Here is an 8,321-nt window from a genome sequence, read left to right as displayed (position 1 = left end):
AATATTTTGCTATGTTTATCAGTACTGTAGGCTGCTTATTCTTTGGAACAGGTTTTGGTGTCTCTTACTCTATGTATAAGTCTAATATCGATGCAACTATTTCCCTATTCAATCAGTGTGACAGACAAACATAGTTTCTCAGCTCTGGTATCTAAATGGTTTGAAAAGACAACAGAATAATATATATATATTTTATACAGTTAGTGTCTGTGTTATTTCTGGTATGACTCACATTACCTAGTACATCATTCCATGTTTGCTGTGAGATTTTTGTGCTGGGATCCCCGTTGTCGTCCAAGGCACCAGGCATCCCTTGGAAACAGAGGTGTATTTTGACGATGGAACTATAGGGCAGTGCTGTTCCCGCATTTCTTCCCTTTCAGCGCTGTGTTCCCTCTTCCTCTCTTGAGTCAGTTGTGTCCTCTTCTGACCCTGCAGTGAGATGCTTTAGGAGCTGAGTGGTAGAAAACTATTAATTTCCATTTTTTAGGGGAAAGGAAGTGGCAAGAGCACCCAACTGGGAGTGGGTAGATGGGGGGTACCGAGGTCTCCCTGCGCAGTAGCAGGTAGGTTTTGGCTAGGCTGTGACTTGAGAAACCAAAGCCTTCAGGTGAGCTACACCCTCTGAGCTCTTACGGACAAGAGGCAGCTTGTTTAGGAACGAGCGTGCTGTCCCTCTGCCATTAAAGTTTTTAGCCCCCGCTGCAGGGATGGCTTACCTGCTCGTGAAGCAGGAAAGCTTGGCATGGTAATGAGAGGCACAGTCTTTTTTCCTATACCCTCGTCTGCAATTTGTCACAGTTCAGTAGCTGCTGTGTTAGAATAAGTTGTCCTTTTAGCACAACCAGTGCATGAATGAGGACAGCCCTCTCTGGGTAGGTTTTAACTCCTTGTGAGTCAGAGCCCTCATATAACGCTGCAAAATTACACTGTTAGAGAAATGATGGGAGCATGGGAAGGGCAGAGGCAGGAGGGTTTGTAGGAAAGATGATATTGTCTACTGGTGGTAGGGTGTGGAGATGTGAAAAAGGGAGAAATTCCTTGTGTGTTGCCTGGTCTTGGGCAACTTGAACTGCTGCTTAATCACAGGATTTACATGTATAGAAAGAGCTTAATCTGTAGGTTATTTGTGTGAAAGTACGACCAAGACACAGAATTTTTATAGAAAGGTGGTGCTACGGCATGAGTACATTATGCACCAAATGTCACTCAGTTTTGACAAATTCCTGGGCAAATGAGAGGGGACTGTAAACAGAAGTGCAGCAGCTTTTGATGAGCAGTATTTTTGGAAAAAATATTTAATTATTCCTTGATACGTTTAATGGATGATTTCAGGGCAGTCAGTGTTACCTTTTTTGGCAGCGTGAGAGGCTTACATTTTTCTCTGGCTTTGCACAAAATAATAATAGTAATAATTTTAGGAAGAATCTGGAATGCTTTATAAACACCTTATTTTAGGGGAGCTGCATCGGAGGAACATCTGGAGTGTATGAGCCCAAGCTCCACCACAAACTTTACTTTTGACCTCTGGTATGACTTTAAGTTTTCAGAAAACTTTTTTCATACCTATGGATTTTTAAGTGCTTTTGAGTATTAAAAGTAACTCATAATTCTGAGGGCTATATTAAAAGAATTCTTGGATTCCAATTCTTCAGACTGTGCTATTACTTTCTACATGCCCAATATCACAAGTAAGGTGGATTTTTAGAACATTCTGGTATACATCTGTTTTTAAACCCAATACTTTTCTGCAAGGGCAAATATTCTGCAAGGCACTCCTACGGAAGGCAACCAGCTTCCTAACATGTTCTCAGATAGGAAGAGAACCACAACTTCGACAACACTGGGTGTACGTGATGTTCAGGGTCAGTGGCCACAGCGGGACTTCTTGAGCCTGTTAACGTCAAACTGTCTGCAAACGCTGTGTCTTGCAGCAGAACCCAAGTCCTGCTGCATTGTCTAAATGTCCTCTGCAGCTCATTAGCTTGGCTCGACAAAAATGTAGATTGAGCTTTTACTCTGAAAGAATGCCCCATTTGACTTCTGGTTGCCCAAAAAAGTGAGGGTGATAGTGGTACCAGTCGAGGGAAACACAGACAGGGCTTGAATGGTGGTTACATTCATTAGGGTTGAAAATAACAAAATATTGTCTTGTCCTTTTGTTATCTTTGGACATGTCCTTATTTAAACGTTTTGAGCCCAGTTCCAAATGTGATGTCTACTTAAAACATGTATCCTACCTCCCAAACCATGGCACATTTGAGACAGAATTTTAATGACTTCAATAAATTAAGCTCTTTAAGAAACATGTACAGTTGTGCTTTTGCCCCACTGTAACGATTCCTGATGCTTGCCATAATCTAGATTGGTTCTTATGCAAGGCCACCATTAATCCCAAAGCAGAGGAATATCTTGTCCTGAATATCTAAAAACACAGACAAGGCAGGCACCGTTAGCAGAAGCAGGGAAAGGGAAGAAGGTATTTTTTTCCAAGGAAGCAGTTTGAGCTTTGTTCCATATCCCCAAACTGGAGACCAGTTTAAAAGTCCTGGTAACCTTGCAACTATCAGTTCCCTACAAACACATTGCCATGTTGACAAAAGCAGGTGCCTGCCTCTGTCCAGCTGTGAAGGCTCATCTGAGTTAACGGGCTCTGCATGGTGAAGGGAAGGGTTGTCACTGAGCAGCACAGCTGAGTCAATTTGGCAAGCTGGAGCAGGCTGAATTAGTATCATGGGAAATATGGCTCTTCCTACTTTGAGGAAAGGGAATGGAAAAGAAAAAATTCTGATTTATTCTTTTTTTTTTTCTTAAAGTGGTATATTTTGTTTGTGTCTTGGTTCAGTTTTTAGGTATGTATTTGAAATCTGTAATAAACTTATTTAGAGTAATGGAGTGGCCCCTAAATGCTACACATCATATTTATTTTTTTTACACAAGGGAAGTTTTTTTTGCTCTCTTTCTAATTTGAGGTGAGTCTGCCAAGAGCACCCAGATTGACAGGCTGTTATTCTCAGTCTTTTCTCTGATAAATCTTGCAGTGATGAATTTAAATTTAAAACTCTGTTCTAGAATAAAACCACAAAAATTATTTATCAACATGCTACTATTATTATCAATATGTCACTAGTCATCATGTCCCCTATTTTCAGAAAACAAACAAGCAACACAAATTAGAAACTACCTTGAATTTACATAGGTGGGCCCCCATCCTAGATGTAGCAGTCTGTGAAGGTGGGATTTTGTGACTACTCTAGAGGCCGTAGTCCCTTCACGTAACACTCATTGCTTTGAGTAATAACTATTTATACTCCTTCCCAGTCTAGAGACTGGATTTAACTTCATTTTCTAGGATCTCTTAACTTTCAGTTTATGTGAATTCGGTTACTTACTAATGAATTTCATTTAAATGCCTTGCAAATGAAATCGTGCTGCAGCACAGCACGCCCTCCCTCCTTCCTCAGTGGTACCAACTGATTGGTATTGACAAGATTACTCTTGTGTGTTATGTGTTTTTAATAGAGCTGGCTAAGATGGTTTCCTCTCCAGCAATTTAGCTTCCTTTCCTTTCAGTGGGCTATAAGCTATGTTCTGTGATTGTCTCAATTCTTGACTTTTATAGAAATTGGTGTTTAAACTTATATATAGCTGCTACAATATTCTTTTGCTCTGGTCTGATTTTTCCTATTTTTCTCATTGCACAGTGAATCTTGTTTCTGTGCACTTTTGAAGACTGGTTCCTATATCCGGATGATCTTTTCCCCAGAAAAGTGTTGTCTGCTTACCCAGTTCTTATTTTTATCCCCTCAGATATCCTGTTTTGTTTTAATAGTTGGTTCACATATGTCTGTAGACATACAGGTGCTTGGTATATGAAAGAGTATTTCTGAAGCGTGGAAAGTTGTGCAACTTTTATGTGATATGAATATATGTGTTAAACATGTCTTTGAAACATCCAGAAAGTTAGCTTGCATCAGGTTTTTCCATATTTCTGATGTTTGGAGAACAAGTCTTATGAGGAGCGGCTGAGGGAACTGGGGTTGTTTAGCCTGGAGAAAAGGAGGCTGAGGGGAGACCTCATCGCTCTCTACAACTCCCTGAAAGGAGGTTGTAGCGAGGTGGGGGTCGGTCTCTTCTCCCAAGTAACAAGCAATAGGACGAGAGGAAATGGCCTCAAGTTGCACCAGGGGAGGTTTAGATTGGACGTGAGGAAAAATGTCTTTACTGAAAGAGTGGTTAAACATTGGAACAGGCTGCCCAGGGAAGTGGTGGAGTCCCCATCCCTGGAGGTATTTAAAAGACGAGTAGATGAGGCGCTTAGGGACATGGTTTAGTGGACATGGTGGTGTTGGGTTGACGGTTGGACTCAATGATCTTAGAGGTCTTTTCCAACCTCAGTGATTCTGTGATTCTATGATTCTAATAAAGGCCTAAAGATAGAACAAAGATCAGGAAATAAAGAATTCAACTGACAGAGAAAAACCATTTTGGATAGAGTTTAGGAATATAGGTGGATATGTCTCTGGGCAGGTCTCAGATACTTTGAGTGTTCCCTGTTGAGGCTTCTTGTAAAACACTCTCGGTGATTCCCCCCTCTATCCGAGCATACTCCAGTGCTGTGCCACTGCTGTGCTCGTCCAGTGGAGTGTTGGTGCAGTTTGTGTGTGTTATTTTGTCACTAGGAACTCTATTGCTGCCAACTAGTTGTAGGTAATGACAGTTTTTAATGCTGTCTTGTGTGTGGTCCTGATTTCCGCCCCCGCCCCTGCCATGTCTTTGTTTCTCTTGAATTTTTTGAGTTGGTATTTATCTCAGTTCAGATTCTCTGTTAGATCTAAAAAGCAGATGTTATTGTAGAAGTGCTGAATTGTTTAAAAAAAATTGCCATACATCACTGTGGAACTGTGATTAAAAGAAATAACTTTGATTTTCTCTGTTTATGTTCCAAGCGTGGCAGTGGTAGAATCACTGCTAGTTTTGTATATGCCTATTAACCAAATGAAAGGAAGGATTCGATGGAGTGATTAGTTTTCAATTTAGGCTTTTAAAACTATTGTCTGATGCTTTTTGCAGCCTAGTTACTGAGTGGAATATCCAGGATTTAGTTATTTTTAATTCTGTTTTGATTGGGACGCTCTTTCCAGATACTGAATCCAGAGAAAAGCAGGATACTCGAGAAGCATTTAGAAGAAAAGATACTGTGCCCTTAGAAGGCTTTTGTAATTCACAAAGCACAACATCTAATGACTAAATTTGTTGTTAAAGCTCAAATAGCACCAAAATCTCAGAAAGTAGTATAAACAGTGTGATCCAAAGAGGATTAGAAGAAAAACATGAGCGCACAAGTTCACATGAGGAACAGAAGCAATTCAAAGCTCACGCAGAAAACATCGTTTTAGCCATAGTGCGAACCCAGTGTAATTCCTTGTGTAATGGATGGGTAGGAGAAAATAGTGTAAATGATGGCGTTTCTAGAAGAAAATGGTTAAAAATTTTTGTAAATAGCTTTTAGAGAAATCCTTGTTTTGAACTGATTGTGTTTGGAAACAGGTAAGGAATAATGTTAGTGTACCTCTGCACTATGTGTTTATAACCAGATTTGTCACTGTGCAGTGCCATGGTTGTTTTTGTAATGGATGGGTAGGAGAAAATAGTGTAAATGATGGCGTTTCTAGAAGAAAATGGTTAAAAATTTTTGTAAATAGCTTTTAGAGAAATCCTTGTTTTGAACTGATTGTGTTTGGAAACAGGTAAGGAATAATGTTAGTGTACCTCTGCACTATGTGTTTATAACCAGATTTGTCACTGTGCAGTGCTATGGTTGTTTTTAGTTTGGTGGTACAAAGACAAACCACAGATATTGTTTGTAATAAACCACAGTTTATTACTCAATTGATAACAGCAGCCCAATCTGAGCTAAGCAGCATGAATTGGTATTTGCTTTTTTGGTAGCTGGTTTGGTGTGTTAGTTTTGGCCCTGCAGATGGGAACTGCCTGTCTTGTGCAACCTGTTTGCCTGGACCTTTTTGCCACCTCTGCGTGCAAGCGGGTCTTGAGTTTATTGCTCAAGGCATTGCTGCCGCTCTGTGCACCGCAGCGGGATGCTCCTTCCGAGGCCATGATGTTGGGCGCTGTACTGAGCGTTTGGGCACAGTGTCATGGGGGGACACAGGCATCAGGTGTGTCATTCTTGTGCAGAAAAACCTGGTGTGGGCAAAGCTGGTGAGCACTGGCTGGGAGCAGGTTGGTACACATGCAGCAAAATCTTACTTCTTTTTAAGTTGAGGGCAGCAGCATTCAGTTGATGCTGAAAGCATTAGTCATCAGCCAGTGGTCAACCCTCCAGCCCCTCCAAGATGAAGGATCCAAACTCACAAGCTACTGTGCATTCCCCAGGTGTGCTTTATCAACTTCAAGGGCATCTGGTGGATTATTTTTAAGTGTCACGTAGTGTAGCTGTTAGTACACCTGGTCACCTGTTTAAATCACCATAACAGGTCAGTATATAAAGGTGAGAGTCTAAAATCAATAAATAATAGCTGTCACTTGCATTGTTTCAAGGTACATGCCAAAATGGCAAAATGCAATAGGATAAATTTGGAAAGAAAAAAGCTGCTGCTGAGGTGTTTGTACTCAGTACTTGATTTTGAAGAAGGTCATTGCAGAGTTTTCTAAATGTTTACGTGTCATTTCAAGCGCTCTTATTTAAAACTGGAGCCTACAACCAATTAACGTGAGTGAGGAATGAAGCAGAGTCAGTGAACCCTTTCTTTTCTCATTCTCTGCTCTCTTGAGTCTTTGCTTGCAGCTTCTTTCCGTGTCACTGCCCTGTTTAGATATAAAGTGAAGGGCAAGAAGCCTCTTCCACGGATCAGACGGAAAGGTTTCCCTCTCTGGCTTCAATGATAAGTGCAGCTCTCAGAAGATTGCACAATGGCAAAGGGGTGTTGGAAGGAGACAGTTTGAGCAACGTATACTGAAGAAAGCCTTTTTTCACTGAAGAAAATGGTTTATGTTTGTGCAATCATCCTTTTATTTATGTTTGCCATGTTCCTTCCCAAATGAAATAACCCAAACCAAGCGTCACACTCAGAACAGGGTAGCAGAGCCCTCCTCTGCCTTTCTCTGCACACAGCTTTTATAATGATTTAGTTTGTTCTCAAAAGAAGAGTGCAAATATTGGTTGGTTGGTGTGTTGTTCCGTTTTTAAGGAAAACTCTCATAAGCAAGTAATGTTTGTTTATGGGGTCTGCTGAGCGAGGTGATAAAGCTTTCCCTTCTCTGCTAGTCTGCAACTCTGGCTGTGGAAAAAACAAACTTTCTGAGTAGCTCTGCATAGGAAACTGTGCCACTTGAGGAGTGCAGTTTTCCTCAACCTATTTACATAACTTCTGCGGCACCAGTACAACTAAGCAAGGGAACAAGAGCATGTTTGCAAATTCTTCCAATTCCCAGCATTCCTGCATTCTTCAGCATCCTCTGCAGCGCCTCTCGCTTGCACTGTGAAGGTTATGCACTGTGAAGGTTACATTTCTGTCTGCCTTGGTAGTGTGGTGGGATCTCTAAGAATAAAATAAGCCTGACTGCTGCAGCTCTTTTTTTGGCTGGGTCCAAAAATGGCTTTATAAGAAGCCATTTCCTACTGGTTGAGCTTGAAAATTGCACGTGAGAGCTTTGTGTTGATCATGAGCCCTGAAAACCATAGTTATTCTTTACTCCTAGTAAAGGTTTTTGAACACAGTTTACAGATGCTTTGTAAATAGTTTAATCTAAAAATAGTCGGATAATACTTTTATTAGTCACCCATGTCTATCTGTCCCCTTTCCTGCTCTTTGAGTGGGTGATTAGATTACTTCCCAATGAGAAAAGTAGTCTGGCAAGTATTTGTATGGAGAGCAACCACTCAGAAACATTAGTGTGAATAAAAATTGTTTGTCATTAATGAATAAAAATGGATGTTACAGTGGATGGAGTTAACACATATTTGGACATCAAAATGTGTTTGCTTATACTTAACTATTTTATTGTTGGATGCATGAAATTATTATTGATATATAAAGAAAATTACTAAAATGTAGGAGAGCATGGATTTTTTTGGATTATGTTTTTGTTCGGTTTTTGAAGGTGGGAAAGATTTCTCTTGAATATTGCACTAGGAAGATTTCTATTATGTACCTGTTGTCAAATGTTGCCAGCAACTAGTATGAGCTGTTTTTTTTTAATTACTGAGGTCACTGCAGGAGTTGGTAACTATCTGGGTGCATGGGCACACCTGGGTACATAAACAGAGTTATTTAGTGCAATATGTGTTAGGAAAACAG

The sequence above is a fragment of the Aptenodytes forsteri genome, unplaced genomic scaffold (genome assembly GCF_000699145.1).
Source record: "Aptenodytes forsteri isolate BGI_AS27 unplaced genomic scaffold, ASM69914v1 Scaffold72, whole genome shotgun sequence".
Lineage (NCBI taxonomy): Eukaryota > Metazoa > Chordata > Aves > Sphenisciformes > Spheniscidae > Aptenodytes > Aptenodytes forsteri.
The sequence above is the reverse complement of the archived record's forward strand: the minus strand, read 5'-3'. Positions refer to the sequence as shown.